Source organism: Amblyomma maculatum, chromosome 4 (assembly GCF_055883805.1).
Source record: "Amblyomma maculatum isolate TAMU_Amacu chromosome 4, ASM5588380v1, whole genome shotgun sequence".
Taxonomy (NCBI): Eukaryota; Metazoa; Arthropoda; class Arachnida; order Ixodida; family Ixodidae; genus Amblyomma; species Amblyomma maculatum.
The window spans coordinates 80,954,223-80,975,946 of NC_139347.1; positions in this window are offsets into that span (position 1 = coordinate 80,954,223).

Consider the following 21,724-nt stretch of genomic DNA (forward strand, 5'->3'; position numbering starts at 1 on the left):
CCGACGATAAAGCGACGGTGGTAACCGAAGCCGAACGGAAAAAGAGGTTCGAGGCAAGGCAATCGCGCGTCTGTTATACGTGCCAGAAGCCTGGTCATTTTTCGGCACAGTGTCCAGAGACAAAACCAAAGATCGTGTTTTTGTCATTATGCCGAAGTGACGAGAACATGAAGCTTCTCGAACCGTACACTCGAGACCTCCTCGTGAACGGGAAACAGTGTCGAGTGCTTCGCGATTCTGCGGCTACCATGGATGTGGTTCACTCCTCTTACGTAGAACCAGAGATGTTCACGGGTGAGTGCGCGTGGATCAAACAGGCCGTGGAAGCTCGCAGCGTGCGTTTGCCAATAGCCAAAGTGCTTATTGAGGGACCTTTCGGGGCACTTGAGACAGAAGCGACGGTGTCATCTGTGCTTCCTCCTCAGTACCCGTACCTATTTTCAAACAAGTCCGATCACCTCTTGCGCGAAAATGGGCTTGTGTTTGGAGAGGGTAGCGTACAGGCCTTGACAAGATCTAGAGCTCGGGAGCTAGCTGCAAAGGCGGTAGTACCGGAGAGGTGGTCAAGCAATCAGAAAGGGTCGAAGGTACAGCACGCTGAGATTAAGACCACGTACGCCGTAGACACAAGTGAGCCTGAAAAGTCAAAGGTACCAGAGTGTGAGAAACAGCTTGGGGAAGCGGCCGAGCAACGTGACCGCAGTAGTGAGCCGACCGATTCTCGAACAGAAGAGTATTGTGTTACCTTGGTCGAGCCACTAGCTGAGACGATTAGCACATGCTTAATCGGTGAGAAGTCCGAAGTGACACCGTTAAGCGAGGTGAACTGCACGCCGACCCAAGTAGCTGCAGGAGATACAGTTCCATCATATGAGTGTGGGGAACTTGTAGTAACTGAACCGTCTCTCGAGTCGAAAGCAGAAACTTGTGTAGAGCTTGGCGGAGATGGAAATGAGCTAGAAAAGGAGAAAATTTCGGGTTCCGAAATCAGCTGTGTCATAGAGCAGGGCACGCAGAAAAACGAAGTGCCGACCAGGGAAACTGCGCAGCCCGCGAGTTGTGATCAGCCAGGGCAGACCGACGAGGAGTGCGCGTCCGCTGTAGACAGCGAGACTTGCGAAGGCGACAGCGAACGACCAGAGCAGAGTCAGAATAGTTCGTGCTCCGAAACCACGCTAGGTTGTATTCGCGAAAGCAACCCCAGTGCGAACGCGGACGTGGCACACATGACCCTCACGCAATCCGAAGCGCCCCAGGTGTCGAAGGAGCTTGATCGTGCGCCGGTTAACGCTGAGCGATGCGGCTCATCGGAGGACCCGTGTAACGTGAGTGGTGATCCAGAGGAAATGCCTAGCTTGAGGGCTGGCATAAGCGGGTGTTCGGATTTGACTGAAAGTGAGTCATGCGATGCAGCCGCGACGCCACCAGAGGAAATGCCTAGCTTGAGGGCTGGCGTGAGCAGTTGTTGTTCCGACTTGTCTGGAGGTGAGTCATGCGCTGCTGGCCGCGATGCAAACGTGGCACCACACTTTGACCACTCAGACGACACCGGTGTCCTACTAGCTCCGGTTACCGCTAGCTTGCCAGAGCTCGCGCCGAAAGAAAGTAGGACTAGAGTATTCAAGTGCTGCCACCGAAAAACGCGGAAGGGCAGGCACGAGAAAGATTGCTGCCGTCGTAAGGAGAGCAAGCTCAAACGGTTGCAAAAAGAAAGCAGAAGGCTAGTATTCCAGCGCTGCCGACGAAAATCGCGAAAGGGCAAGCGCGAGTAAGAATGCTGCCATCGTAAGGAGAGCAAACTCCAAAGATTGCGAAAAGAAAGCACAAAGCATGTGTTTCAGTGCTGCCGTAGAAAAAAACGGAAAGGCAGGCGCGAGAAAGAAGCGAGAAAGTTGAAGCTATCGCGAAAGAGAAAGCGACTATCCCAAAGGCACAAATGCGCCCGTGCAAAGAAAATGCGTGATTGGTGCGCCACACGTAAGGAGAGGGATAGGTTGTTTAGGAAAGTGAGTGACTTATGCTCATGTGTTTCTTTGCACAGAAACAGGAAGGTATGGTTGTTCCGTGAAACGGACAGCCGAAGCTTTAGTGAAAAGGGTGATCGCAACAGTAACGCCGATGGCTTAAGTCGGAGCCCAAAACGGGAGAAGAAGCCCCAGTTTTCACTTCTTGGTGTTTTTCTTCCTGACATAGGATTTTGAACAGATTGCATTGGATTATTTTTGTTTGAAGTGCTGTTTTGAAAATGCGATTTTCAAATTTGTGGACGCGTTCTAAGTGCTGCTGAGCTGCCCTTTAATACTGATGGGGGCATAAGAGGGAAATAGTCTGGCAGAACTTAGTGAAGTTTGTGCCGTGCTTGCTGGCTGAGCGGTTGAGTGTTTAGCGTGGTTGTGACGTTGTGGGTTGACAGAAATCTCTCCTGAAGACAAGTTGCAGAGTGCCTTGGAAACCGAACTTGCCAAGGACTTCTTCAGGCTGTTTGAGCTCAAGAGAAGCTGAGTCGGACGACCCCGGCTAGCAGCAACATCCCGATCCCTCCGGACAGCGGATGCAGTCCCCTGTCTTTCGGGATCTCCCTTCCCCGGCGGGGCAGTCTGTTACGTTTCTCCACCAAGAAGTGGGACAGCTGACGCGGCCACCGCACAGCAACAGGCAGAACCGCGAGCGGATCGGCCATTTCGTCGCCGTTCATCGGCCGCGCAACGCTTCCTCCCGCCGACAAGTCTCAACGTGATCCTGCCACGCGCCAAATGTGTGTGCGTGCGTGTGTGTGGGCAAACGCCGGCCAAGCCTGGAGCTCGTGAGAGAGGGCGCCGCCCTCGCCCGTCTGCAGGAGGTGGAGGAGATGAGGTCGGACCATCTGCGATTGAGTCATTCGTCGTGAACCAACATGTTTGGCTCTCCCTTTCCTGTGAGGGTTTACCCTTTCCCTGTGAACGGGAAAACCTATAAAAAGCAGCGGCCGACTCCGCTGGGACAGAGACTACTTTGACGCGCCGTTGGCACGACGCTAGACACCAGCTGTGTGAGAGTGTCTGTGTTCTGTCCGGGTCAGCTTCTCTGCCCGTATCTTCATGATGTTGCAGTAAAGGTTGTTTTGTTAAAAGACGCCTCGTCTCTGCTGGAACCGTTGATGCCGTCCGCCGTTCACGCAGCCGCCAGGCCAACGCTACCGAGGGGCGCGCAAAACCCAAACCTAACAGAGGCAAGACGTAAAAAACCAACGCCTAATGAAACAAAGCAGAACGTCTGCTAAAACGTGCATGGTCAAGTATTTTCGAGCGCGACGAAGCTTAACCATCGCTTAACTGTCTTAGGTTCTGAATATATTGAATGCGTGACTCACAGTACCACTTAGTTGGCTTATCCGAACGTATGAAGAGAGTGAGTGCATGCTATACCATAGGTTCCCACAAAAGCAGGTTCATTCCATGTCAGTCATCTCGATTGCTGCCCTTTTATTCTATAAGTTTGCCATGGAACTTTAGCCAAGGTTTTAAAGCGAGATCATTTCTTGGCACATGAATGACATGGACGGAGCCTATCATTGGAGCGTGTCCGCCTAACTGACACTGAAGAAGAACATTGCAGTGGTTTAGCAGAGCTCGGCCAGGATATACGTAGCATATGGTTTGGTGGAGCTTGGTTATCCCATATATTAGGCGGCATCGGTTAAGCAATTGAGAAACTATCATGATCCGAGACTGGGCGCCGCCGCCTAGCGAGATGGTCTGCCCGCTCCTCAGGCATATCCCACGCTCGCTTAGCCTTCCTTGCTTCATTCGCACTTTTTCGGCATCCTCGCGCCATGTGATTACTTCTAGGTCTGTCAAAGTTTCTTCTCAAAGCCCTCGCTGGTGCCGTTAATAGTACGTCGCTCGCCGTGCGCCTCTTTATGCATTGCGCGTTTATCTAGCGAGCGCTTGCGCCGCGGCAGGAAGATGATCACACGGAATGGTGGCGCAACATACACAGCCCGGCACATGCGCAGCGAGGCGGCAGAGCTGACCGTGACGTCACGTGCGTGCGCCGCAAGAAGATCGGCACAATGGCAGAGGAACACCTGCGGCTCGGCGCAACCAGTTGTCATAGTAGCGGCGCATGCGATGTAGTGGCTCCGGCAGGGCACCATGAAATGCGCTTCTCCTAGTTTAATGTAACTTTCGATGTAAGAAAAAAATGAATTGTGGTACCATCAAAAATCAAACCACCATCATCTGTTCCCAAACCGAACACGTAAGCCAGTACTCTGTGCCGACGACCTCATGAGAAAGATTACGTAATTCCCCTGGTGGTCTAGCGTAATGACGCCAGTGGGCGTTGAGATAAAGAACAGCCGCAGTAAGGAAAAAAGAATAAAATGAGCCAAAAATTTTCAGAAAGCTGTTTCCCAGTACAGGTGATAAAGGGCAGCGGATATGTTTTGAGATATGTGCGTATAAATTTCAAAACAAATCCATGATATATAGCGTAAAATGCGTTAGAACTGGCCAAGGCATAGTGAAATGAACATGCAGCAACATAATTGGAAGCGGTAAGAGATTTGCGTCCGTATTAGTGCATCTAGTCGTACTTATGAGCACCCCTCGAATTTTTAAAAATGAAAGGTACTTCGTACGCAAATGGCACCACATGAATCATGTTGGTGCCAGCCGAAGGTTGCTCAAGGTGTATTTATTTTCGGCTTAATTAAGTGGTTATTTATGTTCAATCATTCAACCCTTTACCTATTGGCTGCTGACACCAACTTTGATATGCAAATATAAAAGCACATTCAGAAATCTCCCAAGAAAATGTTTTTTAAGTACTACATTTCTCGTGGTACTTTTTCCGCGTACCCGAGAAACTCCGATAAACAGTGTCACCAGCAAACGTAGCAAGCAGCAGAAAAACCGAGCTGGCTATTTTATTAAAGCGAAGCTCTAGAGAGACGAGGACGACGCTCAGACACGTGCCAAGACATGTTCGGCCACTTGGTGGCGCCACCAGATGGACAGCGTTGTGGCACTAAGGAAAAAACTCCACGGGACGGGCGCTTGCGATCGCTTTTGTGCTGCTCTCAGAGGTACAATGCATGAACAAGGTAAGCTGAAGTGTAATAGACCAACGGCAAGCGGCAGGGTGTTGAGCTAGTTGTTGGTATTTGGTCCCCACTTAATGCATCACATGGCTGCGCAAATGCTTGTTGCTAGCTGAACGTGCAGGAACCTGTATGCAGGAACCTGTATGAAGGGCAAGAGGCCACAGTCAGAACTGGGCATGGTCTTACTGATTGGTTTCCGATTGAGAAAGGAGTGAGGCAAGGCTGCATACTGTCGCCCTGCCTATTTAATCTATATGCAGAGTGCATCATGAGGAAGGCCGGTCTGGACGAGTCTTCAGCTGGAGTGAAGATTGCTGGAAAACGTATCAACAACTTTAGATATGCGGATGATACCACTTTAATGGCAGAAAGTGAAGCGGAACTCAAGAGACTTCTGATGCGCGTACAAGAAGAGAGTGAGAAGTTTGGGCTTAAACTGAACATTAAAAAGACAAAGATCATGGCGTCTTGCCCTATCAAGTCCTGGAGCATCAAGGGACAAGAAGTGGAAGCTGTGACAGATTTTCTCTTCTTGGGCTCCAAGATTACCTCGGAAGGTGACTGCAGCCTTGAAATTAGGAGACGCCTGCTTCTGGGAAAGAGAGCAATGGTTAGCCTTGACCGCCTAGTAAAGAGCAGAGACATTAGTCTGCCAACCAAGATCCGTATAACTTGTGCTATGGTCTTTCCAGTTGTGATGTATGGATGCGAAAGTTGGACTGTGAAAAAGGCTGACCGTCGAAGAATTGACGCGTTTGAATTGTGGTGCTGGCGAAGACTCTTGAGAGTTCCTTGGACTGCCAGAAGATCAAATCAGTCAATATTTTCGACCATAAACCCTGACTGCTCATTGGAGGGTCAAATTCTAAAGTTAAAGCTCAGCTACTTTGGTCATCTGATGAGAAGAGAGGAGTCGCTGGAGAAAGATTTGATGTTGGGAAAGGTTGAGGGTCGTCGGAGAAGGGGTAGGCAGCGAACGCGATGGTTAGATGGCATCCTCGAGGCACTGCAGATGAAGTTATGTGATGTCAGGAAGATAGTGAGAGACCGGAAAGCGTGGCGTGACATGGTCAATAGGGTCACGAAGAGTCGGACACGACTGAACGACTGAACTGAACTGAGCTAAACGTCGCAGCTGCGAGAGAATCGGCAACAAGGAAAGAGCTTTGTGATTCTCTTTCAAAGGGGAACGCTCGATCGGCAGCATGCATTTATGCTATCAAGCGATGACAAGCGAAGTCCCAGAAACTTATTAGCGCAGCAAATGTTCCTCGCTTTTGCATGGCCACAGTCACAATGTAACCGACCAAGTTCACCCATTCCACCTTTGAGAGAAGCACAATAGCGGTATGCAAGCGGCTCGTCTCAATGCGTTTTTCTTATCCAATTTCGCGGGCCTTCTCTGAAATGGTGCTGCAATGTTTGGAACTGCTATTTCATTTGGTTGGTTTGTTGGGTTTAACGTCCCAAAGCGACTCAGGCTGTGAGAGACGCCGTAGTATAGTACTCCGGAAACTTCGACGACCTGGGGTTCTTTAACGTGCACTGACATCGCACAGCACACGGACGCCTTGCTTTTCGCCTCCATCGAAAAGCAACCGCCCATGCCTGGATTCGATCCCGCTTCCTTGAGAACAGTAGTCGAGCGCCGTAACCCCGCAATTTCATTTACCATACAATACTTATAACTGCATCGCAAGAATTGCCGATTTCAATGCAATTGGTGTGGCCGCAATCTTTATATAGTAACCCAAAACGATAATTCATTATAGGTCCATTAGGAAGAAGTAACAACCTTGGAGAAACCTTTTTGATCCCTCTCAAGGTTAGGCTTGTTGCCCCTCCACCCCATGCTCCCCTCCCCCCCCCCCCCCTTTCAAAAAAAGTGTCATTTAAGTTACAATGTGTTTTTCACTCTACATTCACACATTCCTGAAATTGATAAGATCGATTGAATGGATGTTTGCGTTTTTAACAGGTGACCTTTCATTTTGCTTCAGCATTTGATTTTTCTTTTGTACTGATAGTATTATTATTACCAAAATTTGGCGTGCGCTCTGTACTCCCAAGTTCTGAAGAAAATGGCCTCGTTACGGGTAAAGCTGCTTTATAAGGCCACATGGCTACTGATCGAAGAAATAGCACACAGTAGCAATAAGACGGGAGAATGAAGGGGCGAACTTTACGCTATTTAGACAGTAACTGCGCCCGGGTTTGAACTGCTATATGCTTATTGCTGATTTTCAGGGTAATTAAGGCTGCATCAGCCAAGTCTTATACTCCGTGTACGGCAATCATGTTACGAAGAATTTACATTTAGTCAGCGCTTGAGCGTTTTAATCCTAAATGATAAGCAAACAAAAAGCAGAAACCACGACCCAACGTTCTTCACATGAAACTCACCTCATGACAGCATAACCAGACGTACAGAGAAAAGAAAAAGCGTTACGGCTCAGCAGACAAGGCGCTCGCGACTGCGCTAGCAATTTTGGTTAAGCCATAATCTATATTGGTGCCCCAATATTGACCGTAAAACTAAACCACGACTTCAACTCAACACCAAATAACAAAAATCACAGAAAGAAAAATGCTTTCGAAGGAACCTATACGTTTTCACTCGGCGGAAAGATGTTTGCGTACACTTGCAAAGCTCGGGGGACCTAACGCTCTTTTGCAACACCGCACGCAAAGTAAAAAGGCGAACCGGGAGTAGAGCTCGAAACTTCAGGCAAGTTGCGAGGAAGCAGGCCCGCTTCCCCACATGCAAGAGCGAACTTGCGTGATTACGATACTGCGCGGTGTGGGCCTTAATGCAGTCTGAATAACAATATCGGCCAAGCTGTGCGGGGCCTTGTGCTCCTTTTCGCAACTGCGCAACTTAAGAAAGTGCGTCTAGGATTACTGAGGCCGAGTTTTTGTTTTACTCATTTTTACTTTCGATTTTGGCTGAGGTTCTCAATAAGTAGTTCGAAGGGCTAGTTTCGCTATCTTGGAGACTAAAAAATATGAACGCCTTGAGACTACCAATATTATGGACAGGGAGTTTCAAATGGTAATGACTCCCTTTCGCAAGTACTGGGATGCTGTTTGCGCGGAATGATATTCCGCAATCACAAAGCGTGCGTTAAGGCGAAGCAGTACCGGGGATGCGGCCATTTACGCAGTACACGCTGAGAGATGAAACTGGAAGCAAAAATTTCCAAAAGAAAACACAGGCTTAAATTGAAACGTTATATATAGGATTAGTCAGAAGCTTAGCTTACTTTTGTAGGATAAGAGCAAAATATGCAAGGGCGTACATAAGATGCACGCGCACTCCACCATGAACTCTAAATAAAAAGACAGTGACACCTAAATCTGTACAGTACTTTAACATAGTCCACTATAATACACAGTTACTTTAAAGGAACGCTTAGGACAACTTCAACGAAATATTTTGCGGGATAAAATAGAGTTTATGAGTCTTTCTAGTGTGCCTACGTCTTTCCCGTAGCAAAATATTATTTATTTGCTATAACATATAATTTAAACACAATGCTGCCAGTCGGTTCAAATTTTCTGTGTACTTTTTGAAGGTGGTGGGATAGGAGTGTTAGGAAATGAACCTCGTAGCCTTTCTCTAAATATTGTTAGCCAAATAGAACCCGAGAATCTGGGATCCAAGCCCTGAAATGAATGTCGACGAACTCACTTCAGCTGCGAAAGCGGCCGATGATCGTGACATCTGAATTTCTTTTATATTTTTTTTTCTTCAGGCTTACAGGAGCTGTGTTTTCGGTGGAAGTGATATCATTGTGATTACAACATGACACCCTATCGACGCCATGGTGACATATACCGGTCCTCAGTATCCCTTGAATAGAAGTCGGCGACACACATTGGGACTAATATTCCTATTCCTTCAGTTGAGAGTAGAGTTGCGCGAAGGATGCAAGATAACGGAGAACGAGGCGACGTTGCCAGTTGACATAGCTAACTAACTTTCTGCGTTTTCTATTGTTTTGGCGTCCTTTTTGCTGTTTTTTTTTTCTTGCAAATATTATTTCCTTTACTGAGCACACACACTCACTCGCGCGCCCGGATAATAGAGATGTCGCTGTTTACAAAATAAAGTACTGCCTGCCTGTTCTCATCATCTATGTGTTTAGAAAACATTTCAAGGACCCATTATAAGCATGGGTACCAGTAATTGCTGTCAGCTGTTTTTGTATCACGTTGGCATGTGTTATTACTCTTCTTCGCCTTCAGCCTTATTTGCACTGCGCAAATTTAGGGAACCAGCTCCACTGATATTTGAGTTTTATTTTAATTTCTGAGGATACATGCTCACAATTAAGTCATCGATGCAGTTTTTGTGTAACTACGATAGCTAAAGGAGCAAATAAATTAAAAAAAAACAAAGATAAAGGAAGAGAAGGAATAAATAATATCCGCTTCAAACAAAGAGAGTACAGCAGTGGTCGAGTGGAAAACGGACTATAATTTTCATCATAAAAATACACCAGCCTAGTCGTTTGCACCTGCTATAAAACTATTTAATGCTGTTAAACTGCTAGTTTAGGGCATATTAGTAATAATGACTGGAAACGTAATTTCCGTGAACACTTCCTTCCGCGAAAAAGAGGACCTCTTACAATATTCCCAACTTTGAGATAATAATACGAATGCGGTCAAAGAGGATTGTTTAAGTCTCCGCAGACGCTGATAAGAAAACAGCTAATATTCCGCCATCACTGCAGATATTTCCACCACGTCCTATTCGCCTGCAAAACTTGACGTGCATGTATTGGTCACCGGGGACATAGCCTTGGAGGAAGCTTGCCTTCGCCACGAGCTCACGGGAAAAGAAGGGTCGATGGTCGATGTTCTGTGAGTGGCAATCGCGCAGTCGTACCATGATCTTGGATGGATACACATCAACATTGGCATTCGTTCATGGGGCACTTGTGCCAAATTGCAAGTTTTCTGCCGCTCATCCTATTGAAGCTCCATAGATCGCAAAGGTCGCACTCACACCATTAAAATAATTCATCTTTTGTTTCGCTTCCAGACATAAGAAGCGTACGTCATGTCTGCAGGGCTCGGCTGCTTAGCGGCCTGCATGGTGTAGTTCAGATTCCTATATAAAACCAGTGAAATAACTACAAAGGCACACCTTCTAAACATCTTATTTCTTTGTACATGTATGTATTTATGCATGCAAGTGTGTGTGTTTAGCGTTCTACAACTTTATCGGAGAGGATTTCAAAAGGTATTCCGCCTCAGCGGAAGGCTCATTTGCACTGAACCCGCACACAGAGCTAGCGCGCTGTTGTCCTTTTTGTTGAGTAGTAAGTCTTATTGTGAATCTTACCTTGCTTTGTCCCTCATGATGAGAAAATACAACTGTCTGCCACGAGACTGAATAACCGAAAGACGGAAACGTCGATTCGCCGAAGGGCAACGGTTGCGCCATCTGGCATCAGTACAAAAACGTGCAATGCTTGCTTGGGCGCTTTCGAATCGCGGCGCTTTCCTCTAGTTATGCCAGATTGTGCCACTGCTGCCATTTGCTGAAACTCTGCGTCGGCGTCCTTTATTCCGCAGTCTCGTCGCAGACATTTCTTTGTTGTTGTTTTTTTATCATGCGCGCAGACTTGCCTCGCAAACTTTGTGCACAATTTCAGCGCACGCAAACGAGCCTGCAGCTGAGGCGAGTGGTTTTCAAAACGCTTCCGATAAAGTTGCAGAACACTGTATGTATGTATGTATGTATGTATGTATGTATGTATGTATGTATGTATGTATGTATGTATGTATGTATGTATGTATGTATGTATGTATGTATGTATGTATGTATGTATGTATGTATGTATGTATGTATGTATGTATGTATGTATGTATGTATGTATGTATGTATGTATGTATGTATGTATGTATGTATGTATGTATGTATGTATGTATGTATGTATGTATGTATGTATGTATGTATGTCCATACTCGCTAATGCTTTTAAGAACAAAATGACAACATGAAAAAGTTTTTCATATACTCCATTTCGCCACGTTCCCCACAAGTAAATCAGAATAATAGAGCACACCGACGAAGTAAGGCATGAAATATCTGTTGCATACTGTGAGCTGCGTAATCACACTGTGGGTGATTACTAAAACCCTGCGAATGTCGCCTCAGGCTGCCGCTCGGCAGATTGTCGGAGAAGCCACTCCTGATAACGTTTGTGCGTATGGGTGCAATTGCATGTAAATCGCCGCGTACCAGTATTTCTTGCAGCCGAAGTTGACTCGGCTTTTAAGCCAATTCAGCAATGTGGGAAAACGCCAGGTATATTTTTATTTTCGTTTCAAGAAGCTTTGCATTAAGACGCACGCCCTAATCTTGTTCCATTCAAGGAATAGGTCTTAAGCCAAAGTATTGAGAGAACAAAAATTTACGTGCAAGGTACCCGGTACCGAGGTGCCCGATAGTCTTACTTGAATAATTTTGAATTAGCGTGTACAGGGCACAAATTACCTTGCTCTCGCAACAAGGTCCCCCGCGCTGCAAAAGGGCGATGGACAAAGTTTTCGTTTTCCCCAGCTACCCGAGACCAGGCCCCAGATATTTCTCTTGCACATTTCGCTTTTTTTTTTTTAGAGTGTCATGGACGGATTGTCTTAAAAACGTAACTGCCCTAAGTTCACTTAACGAGCATCCAAGCTGCTTATTAGATGCGCAGCTCTAAGCAACAAATTTATGCATGTTCTATATGCACAACTTTGAGCTTTCATGCAGTCGATATATCCGCTTCGGACCAAGACTGATGGTGGGAGTAGCGTAGCTAGTGCTAGTTTACGTTTTTCCCAAATCAACCAGAAGGAATTCTCCCCCTAATTCACGCATATATGACATCTAGATAGCATCATTTTTTTTTTTCATTCAAGTATACACATTTAATCGAAAAAAAAAAACTCCTTAGATGAAAAAACAACTTAGCTTAGCTACCCGTCAGCTCCTCTGCGCAACGCATTGCTTTCACTAATGACATGAAACGTATCAAGTGACGAGCCCTGTCCTGCAAACATTCGTCTTATCGCCATCGTATCGAGTCACCGGGTCTTCTGAGCACTCACGTAATTTAAATATATCTATGTAGTTGGCAACGAAGGGGTATAAACAGAATAAGGTGATATATGACCGCTGACGCAAATCACTGATTGCTGCTAGACGCGCACAACAGCAGCCAGCTTGGATTCATATCACTATTGCGGACGTTCCGAATTCTAGTACGGATGGGTCGGTATCAGTGAAGGCGTTTGGCTTTGCGCAAAACTCATCAATCCCGGGCTACCATACAGAACAGCGCTTAGCGCAAGACGACAGCCTATAGAGACAAATCGTTCCCCTTTCAGGATACCCATACGCATTTCCAAGAGCAGCTACAGGCAGCCAGTAGCATCACTGGTTGTGAAAGGCCATAAAGGGACCATTCTTCGGTGGGCTATCGCACCGATGATGTCGAAACGGAGAGCCTCGAAAGTGTCCATGCAACTCGTCGCTGTGTCGCAATGCATTCTCGTTGCATTCAGTGAGTAAATCGATAGTGCGACTTTCAATCATTCCGAAATCTTGGTGGCGATAGTAATCGAGTCTAGAAAATGTCCTCCAATGTTTTATCTTTCACGGGCCTAAGACGCGATTCCGGATGTTGTATACTTCCTGTATTTGTTGAACTGTGCGAAACGTTTCATGCATGCGGAACTTTTCACTTTAGCGTGCTTCCGAAAACCTGACCTGTACGTGATAGTTTGCTGTTTGCCGAGCTGTTTTGGACATATATGCAACTGGAGTAGTGGGCGTGGCATTCACTAGTCAGGCTTCAGGTGTATCATCAAATGAAACCTCAGAATATACTGACCATTCCATACATAAATCTTAGCATGTACCAGTAACTAATACAACTGTGTTTTACACTTTGGCACTACGTGAATTGGTGGCGATTGCTGCTAAAAATGGAGCGTTGTTGGCAGGTGGCCTAACAACTTCTTTCATTATCGGTGCAAGAATTCCTGTGAAACGAGTGGTATTAAAAACCATTTATCTAAGAAAAACGGGTTAAATGTTACGGGCAGGATTTTTCAGGTTCTCAGTCCGGGACTGCAAACTGAAAACGCGACCAACCCCCGTCCTCAACAACTAAGCAACATTTTTTGAAGGAATGAACAGGATACTTTGACGAAGCGCAAATATTTATTTACAAGCAAGCACAAAATTTGTAGAAAACACTGACTGGCCAGAGTCAGACAAGTAGTAGCCCATGCCCTCGTGCTCCGATCCAGTTTGATATATGTTGTATAAAGAGTTACTGTCCTAGAATTAATACTACGCCGCTCTATGGGATGCCTACGGAACATCCCTGCAGACCTGCCCTCCGATGGTTTGCGGTAGGTTTATAACGGGTAAGAAAGAAGGCGTGAACCGTTAAGCTCTAAAGCCACATTATAAATATACTCAGGCCTTTAGCATAGCTGTTCGCCGCGCGACATGCTGGTAAACGCGAAAGGAAATTAGAGGGGAAGCAAGGATGGTCGCATGAAGAATTCAACGAACTTACTTCATCCATCTATCAACGAAGGTAATTACAAATTCCTTTCTACATTTGAGCATTCGACTCACTGAGCGTGTAATTTTCAATTACAGGAGCGGCGAAAACATTCATTTTGATAGCAAATGAAATATATACGTTGCTTATGCTATCTTAGCACCTTTGTCAATTATTCTTCGCTGTCCTGTTAGATATGTTTATTTGACTTGAGGTTAACCTGGTATATTTCTCACAGGGCTTTTTGTTGTTCATGAGCAAGTTTCACATATATGGTATTAGCTTTGAGCTTCTCCGAACTTAGCTGCAACAAAATGCGACTGCGATCTTGCCCTCACGTTAATGTTCTATAGTTAAAATGAATCATACGTGCTACTGCTGATACAGGCTGTAAAAGAACTTGGAGAGTTGTCGTTGCAGTATTTCTTTCCTTTGAAGGAGGCGCTTAATCGATGGATAACCGTGAGATCGCATTGTTGCGAGTCCGTCTGGAAAACGGCGTTTAGCGGTCCTTCTACGTGTTACGCGATAGAGTAAGCCTCCCGAGATGCGGCATAACCGGTGTTGCCGTACTTCTTCACCATATACCATTATGGTCGACAGGGTCAAGAGGTCGAAGCGAAACGACCTCTGGTGAAGATATCAAACATCCCACAAAACTAATGCTATCCTTGACGCCATCTAGGAGGATATAAAAACTGCTGGAGTGGAAGCCTCCTATAGTTACCAATGGGCCGCGTGAAGCCTGTGGCGGCCATCTTGTGGAAGGTAAAAAGCGGATAGTACAGCACCTTGATACCGCAGTCGATGTAGCCTTCCAGCACTTTTTCGAGTAATTCAAGTTCATAAGAGATGAAATTGAAAAGAACACGACTAATAAGCAATAGCCTATACAGCTCGTTGTAGTTTTATTAGAAGTAGGCCAGCACCATGTATCGGAAATAATAGGGGCCCGCACAAAAAAGTCGTATCATAGTAATTTGTGGTTTTAGTGATTAGTGATTGATTTGTGTGCGATAGACGATGAAGAGTTAATGAAATAATTATATTTATTTCATTAATAATTGCAGTAAGAAATTAAGAAAAATAAAGATTGAAAAACGAGGGTTCAACTGTGTCAAATTGCTCAGAATGAAATGTTAGTGCTTCGTGATGCGAAATAAGAAAACTTACAATATGTAATTCATCATATAAGTAATGGGAACAATAACACAATAAATTCTAAACGCGGGATGCAACAGTGTAAAATACTTAGAATGATATCCAATGCTTCGAGATGCTAAACATAAAATTTTAGACCGTGTAAATGGTAACTTCAGGATTGAAATAATTGAAAATGACAAGTTGTAAGAAGGGGGTTAGAGTGTCCCCAGAATGAGAACGCATAGCTTGATTATTCTAATTAAATATACACTGTGCAATTGATCAATTAAGTAACAAATTATTTAAAGAATAAAAACATCTCGTCCTAAAAGATTTTAGAAAACGAGAATAACAGTTTGCAAACATGCAAAAGTGAAAAACATCTCCTCTGGGAGTGATACGCTATCACGTCGTACCCTTAACAACAAAGCTTAAGTGTCCCCTCTTTTTTAGGGTTTTTGAAAACGCGTGTTTGATTGTTTTCTTCGCCGCCCATGTTTCGCGGTATTTGCCCTCGCCAGCTTGTCTTTTTTCTGATTTTTGAAAACAATCAGCCCCTTTTTCGATGTTTCAATCAGTTTCATTATTTGATCAATTACATGCACAATTTATTAATTAGCATCCTCAAGCACTGGCTTTATTTCTGAGCGTTTTCACACCTAGAACCCATGTTTTTTTTCATTCTTCATGTCAAACTATTGCAATTTATTGATCAATTGCACGCTCTAAATTTTCCCAATTATCATCATGAATCATTGCCTTTTCATTCTAGGCATTGACACCTTTGAAACCACTTTTCTCATTATTTCTCTTTTGTTTATTTTATAAATTATTGAAGTACATTGGATGCAGTACCTCGCCAAAGCTTCTCACATACCTATCAATACTCAGTCACTAAACCACAAATTACCGTGATACGATTTTATTTATGGAGCCCGTGACTATTGTGCTGCATGCGGTTACCGCTACTGCTACTACTGCGCCAAAGACGTTCGACCTAACGAGCAATATAAGCAGCTAATATTTCCGGCGCAACAACGACGGCACACAGATAAAGAGACGACAGGACATGCGCTTCTTGCAACAATTTATTGAAGCTGAAAAACAGGGACGTTTTTCTTTCCCGTTTTCTTTCCCTCGCCCTATAATGGCTATAAAAGCAGCCGTTTTTCTGAGATGTATATCTAGCGCGTGATTTTAACGACAAAGTATGATTCCACACTACCATACGCATTGCGCGCTACCATGCGAGCGTAAATTGTACTCCTATATTTTGAATATTCTTTGCCGGCAGGTTATTACAAATGTGAGATTTGTTACACATCAGTTTATAAATTATTAACAAACGTGTATGCGTGCAGGCGGTATGTTCTCAGACACAGCACGTTGCCTTCAGTTATCTCTTCGCTTATATTGAGAAGCACCTGCTAATATACCTCGGCGCTCGCGAAGGACACTCCACGTCTTTTTTCCCAAACAGCAATCAATGTTTTAAGATAGGCACAGCAGAGGAACAGCCTTTCAAGAAGCAATGATTCGACGTTTTAGGCCGTCTCGCCATTTCTTGCTCACGCACTGTCTGTTGCCGACCTTTAGGACCATCGTTACTGCAGCGGTCTCCAAATTTTAGACGGCCAACGTTTGACTCACCTACACCAACCACGCGTTGTGGCGATGCGAACCTCAGAGTGAGATGGGCGAAGCACATAGCATCTCACTCCGACTCATATATTTGTACTACCGACACTAGTTAGTTAAAAAAGGAACGTGAGATTACAGCTTGCGTGAATGGAGAATCAGGTGCCATACTTATGTGTCATGACGAACTGTAATGAGAAAGAAGGCCAGAGGACCACAAAAGACCATGTTAGAGATGTAAAAAATTATAGGGGGGGGGGGGGGGGGGAGGATGAAGGACATGATCGGACAGCACGGAAATTAGCGGATGGCCTGAGAGGTGAGTCTTCAAGCAGATCGTCCTCGGCAATGATGGCAAAACATCTTCGGTGAAGACATGTAGTCGCTGAGACGGCGATGGCACCGGCTTGAATTCCATCAACAAATAACCATTACATCGTTGCCATTTCCCCGATGAGGGAGCACCTCGCGGAACCATGCTACTTTGGCGCACTCTATAGCCTCGCCCCCCTCCCGCCCTTCCTCCTTTCCTCGAGGACGTGAAAGTGCAGCATAGTGGGCTCTGCTCTGACCTTTAAATTTTCCCCCAACCAGTGTTTTAGTAAGGATACTCAGCCATGCCTTTTCCAACGTTGCCCCTCTTTCTGATCATTCGAAACAGAATTGTGTTGCGATCGAAGGAAGGCACGAGCATCACGAGATGATGGTCAAGACGGGAAGAATTGAGCGGATCTGAGAAGAAGCGTGGACCCAGCGAAACGTAAAATGGAATTGTAGCAGCACTACATTACCTCCACTGGCTATCCACCACCTTTTATCGTGGTTTCTGAACGCTACCTGAAGTTGAAAAGCAATAAGTTCGAACCTAGTGCTCGCGCTATCCGCCTCGTTGGCTAAAGCACACTTGCTCTAGCTTGTAGGTGTCAATTCTAATCTCTTTAGAGAATAAAGGAAAGCGAAACCACCAGAAAAAGTTTCAGGTCTTGATCCCACATTAAGATCGCCAGTATCAGATTAGTTTTGTTACCATAGCAACAAAAGCGTCTCACAGACCTTTTCATGAAATAAGACAGGTGCAGTACGAAGCTCTACAACTTTGTCCTAGAAAATTTCTGGATTTCCCTTTCCCTCCATTCTGGCTACCCCGGCTGCCATTGCTTTCCCTTAAATTTCAGCAGTTCAAGCTAACTACACCGGGCTGTGTCTTTTTTGCATTTCATTTATTTGTCTTTTCTCAAGCTATTTTCTCTTTATTTCATCTACTAATAATTATTATGTGCCTGTTTTCGGAAACTCGATACGTCTAGTCGAATATCTATAAGGGAAACCACCAAGGGGGAGGAAATTTGTAATAACGGAGTAATTATCGAAATCCACCCAAGCGCAGCCATGCGGCAACAAAGGAAAGCTCTAAAGCTTTCTCACAAACTTCCTATCTAAAGAAAAATTCGTTCTGGTCCGAGGATCAAACCCGGGATCATCGCGTTTTCTTTAACTACAAAGTATCTGAGAAAGTTGTAAAACTTTCCTTTGTAGCCATATGTCTGCGTTTGGGTTGAAGGCAATGAGTAATTTCTCCCTTATTAATAATATCCACTCTCCACTTGCTTAACATCGGCGCTCAGTCGACTAAAAGCGACTGAATTTGGCTTTCTACTTAGCATAAGCCGCAAGGGGAATTTTATTTACAGCCATCAATGCACACAATACAGAAAATGGTAAGAAGCATCTGCTGAACAACTTCACGCTGTAAAACCCCAAGCCCCAAAACCAAAAGGTCACAACTAAATCACTTGCAATTTTTATTTGGGTTCCCCGACTTGCGTACACTAAAGGTGCAGCAGATGAAATATCTGGTTGAGAAGGAGGGATTTTTCCACCCCTATCTATATTAATGCGACAAAAATGCGTGGGCCATGATGGGCCTTCGTTCTTTGTCAAACAATGAATTTCCATATTGACGACTCGTAAATCCCATTGATTCAATTGAAAGCCTAATTAAAAACTGTGACCTTAAAAAAATGGGGGTCTACGGACAATATTCAAGATCCACCTCGAAAAGAATTTGGTTTCTCTTTTCTCTCTGCGCACAGGCGTTGTTTATTTGAATATCATGAGCATTTTCTTTCTGGGTGAATTTCGAATCCGCTTATCATTCTTTTTTTAAAGGAGAGGATCATGCAAGAGACTGAAAAGTTTCGTTCCATAATTACACTTGAACCAGCGGGTGCTTTCATATTCTTTTACTGAACGTTTCGTGATGGCAAAAAATTAAAGTCAGGCAGATTGCAGATTATATTGCCTGTTTTTTTGAGCTGTTATAGTAGGAACCACAGACAGTTTGAGTCGTCTCCCTTTGAAGAAGGCATGCGCTAGTGGCTGCTTTTGTTTCCTTTGCACTGAGGGAAATGGTCTCAAGAAGTAATAAGAAGGGTTCGCTAGCATTGGCCGCGATATTTTTGGAAACCACAGCGTACATTCAAAATTTATAAAGCAGACAAGGAAATGGTACTGCAGGAGTAATTACGATCCAGCGTCATCAGGATGTCTTATTGGAGATACGTGAAGGTTTTTCAAGCGACAGTAATTAAATAAGAAAGTATGGTAGTAGATTTATGAAAACGGTAATGTGGTTAAATATGTATTAATGAACATAATGCTAGAAGCAGATTGCGCTCGATTGGAGCTTCGATCTTGTGCGTTAGCTTAGCAAATACATGGGCTTAAACGATATACACTGTCCAAGAAAAAAAAAAAAAGGAGGACACCTTTGACTGCCGTTCCTGAAAGAAACCCTCCAGGATTCACTATCTGCTGAATAGAAAGGCTCTTCAAGCGGCAATTCAAAGCAAACTGAAATTCTTACAAGCGCTTTACAGCCGAATGGCCGTATGCTATGCTTTTTTAAAAAGAAGTGTTGTGAACTTTTTGTTTTGATGGTTCCTACTACATTTTCGTTTTGCTTCTTTTAAGTAGTGAATGTTCCCGCATTCACTGTGAAGGGACTTGCAACAATATATCAGAAGACTTGAGCGCTCTGCGTCCTCATTTTTAGTTTTTAGACAAGTGGCAAAAACTACCTCCGCGGTGAGCATGGTCATTTCGTTTTGTTCTACCTCATACACCTTACTTGAAGTAAGAAAAGAATGCAAATAACCGGAAATCAGCTGGGCAGTGGTTTAGCTACAGCCCAAATCAATTCACATTTTTCTTAACAAAGCGCCCGAGAAAATGAAGTTGTCATTTTTTTTTGTAACACGAAAGGAGAATAATGACCACGCTGTAACAATGAATGATAAGAAAATAACATAGGAGTGTGAGAGTGCCATCATTGTAAACATTACTATTTTATTACAGTTATTTGCCACTGCACTGTAAAAAACTTGAGTTAGCCGTGATGATTTCTAAAATAAAAATCTATAGACCTTCGCGCGAATTTCCCATTACGGAATCGTAATCGTTCTAGGAATTTTTCGGTTACCACGTTGTTGTACTGCCCAATCGGCAGGGAGCAGGGAGTGGAGTTGGATGGTGCCTAACATGGTCGCGTAGCACTGCGCCGTCAAGAGATGGAGAACGGTCGAGCCGATCATGGGCGCAGATGGGACACGAGAGGAGGAATGAAGAGCGCAGGCCCGCGAGTCGAGGGTATCAAAATTCAACCAGAGAAGCCATGAAGCAGCTCCAGTGAGAGCAGTTCGGGTTCACAATTCGAGAAAATTCACAAAATGGCCTCCAGAAGTAGGTTCCCGAAGATACGTTGGTCTTCACGGTGATTTTAAAGGCACTCCTATCATATAATTTCTTATCTCTGGCATTTCTCGACACCCACTTAAGTAGTGATCCTCCGGTACATTTATATCTGTTCGCACCGCTGGCCGTTTTGATTTTTACTCCAAATAGTTACATCCACTCAACCCCGCACCCCAATCCTAATTTACCCTGCAGCCTACGCTAATCAGGAACATTCTATGTTCCCATTCGATCACCCAATTCATGATACTCACTCATCCTTGGGGGAGGGGGGGGGGGGGGGGGTGGATAAACTTGCAGACTATTCGACGTTGGCGACCTTAGCGCAACATCTGTCGACGCGTGCTTTATATTAATAGCGTTGTTTTCTTTATCTTTCTCTTCTGTCGAAAGGGCACGACACATCACAAAAGTGGGCCCTGCTTGACTCATATAGGGTGGCAAACGACCTACGTCTCGTAAAAAGAGGCCACCAAAACGCCACACACGCCCACAGGAGTTCGGGTCGCAGTGAGACGGGCCACGCACTCTCCCGACACGGACAACTGGTTTCAGGTGGGCCACGATCTTTGTCAAGGTAACGTACCGTACATGTCGAAGTTCAAGCTACGATTGACGTTCTGCACAACAGATAAAAGCTTTAGAAAGGTGCAATAAAAATTGTTTTCGTCGTTGATTCTTGAAGCTTGCTGACAAAATGAGGAATATGGAAGGACAATCTGAACGCCAAATGTGTGCAACATTTAGTGTCGAGCGAAAGCACGTTGTCGTAAATATCTTTGGGTGTATCCCCCAAAGCATACGACGTGTGCTTACTGAGACGATTGAATAGACGATTTTCGGTGGCCTTGACAAGACGCCCGCAGAGCTAAACGAATACTTGTTCACTTCGGCATCTAGCTCAAAGCATAAGGAGCTGCTTCAGTGCCAAGAGAGACAATTTTTAAGGAACGCACACTGCGCGCACGCATATTCTACGGCTCCCTAAAGCGTCTTAATATGACTCAATACTTCGCGCTTTACGGCACATCGTCTACAATTGTACACATAATATTTTATATTTAATATCCGAAGAATTACCCTAATTTTCGGCACCTCATCAATAGAACTTACTTTAGAAACTCTTGCCTGACAGACAGGTAGTGCTACTTCTTGTACAAAATATGATTTCTTGATAAAACAAGACGAACGTCATAATGCCCTTCATCGTGCCGGATAAATAGAGTTAATTTTCTTTTTCCCGAGACAGTGCAATGCGGTAGAACGGTTGTACTTGTGTGTCAAATAAGAGCTGATCACAGTGAAACTACATATTTGTTCTAAACTACATTTTGCTTGTACATTTGGGCACTTCGTTCTTCTAGTTCACGAACGCGTGGCCTTGTAAGTGCAATGTCTCTCTAGCCCATTGAGCTTCTTAATATATATATATATAAGTATAAATGAGAGTTTTTTATACATGCACAAGCAATGAAAAAACCACGAAATATATTCAATTTACTTGTTGAGCTATTTTTCACGTCAAT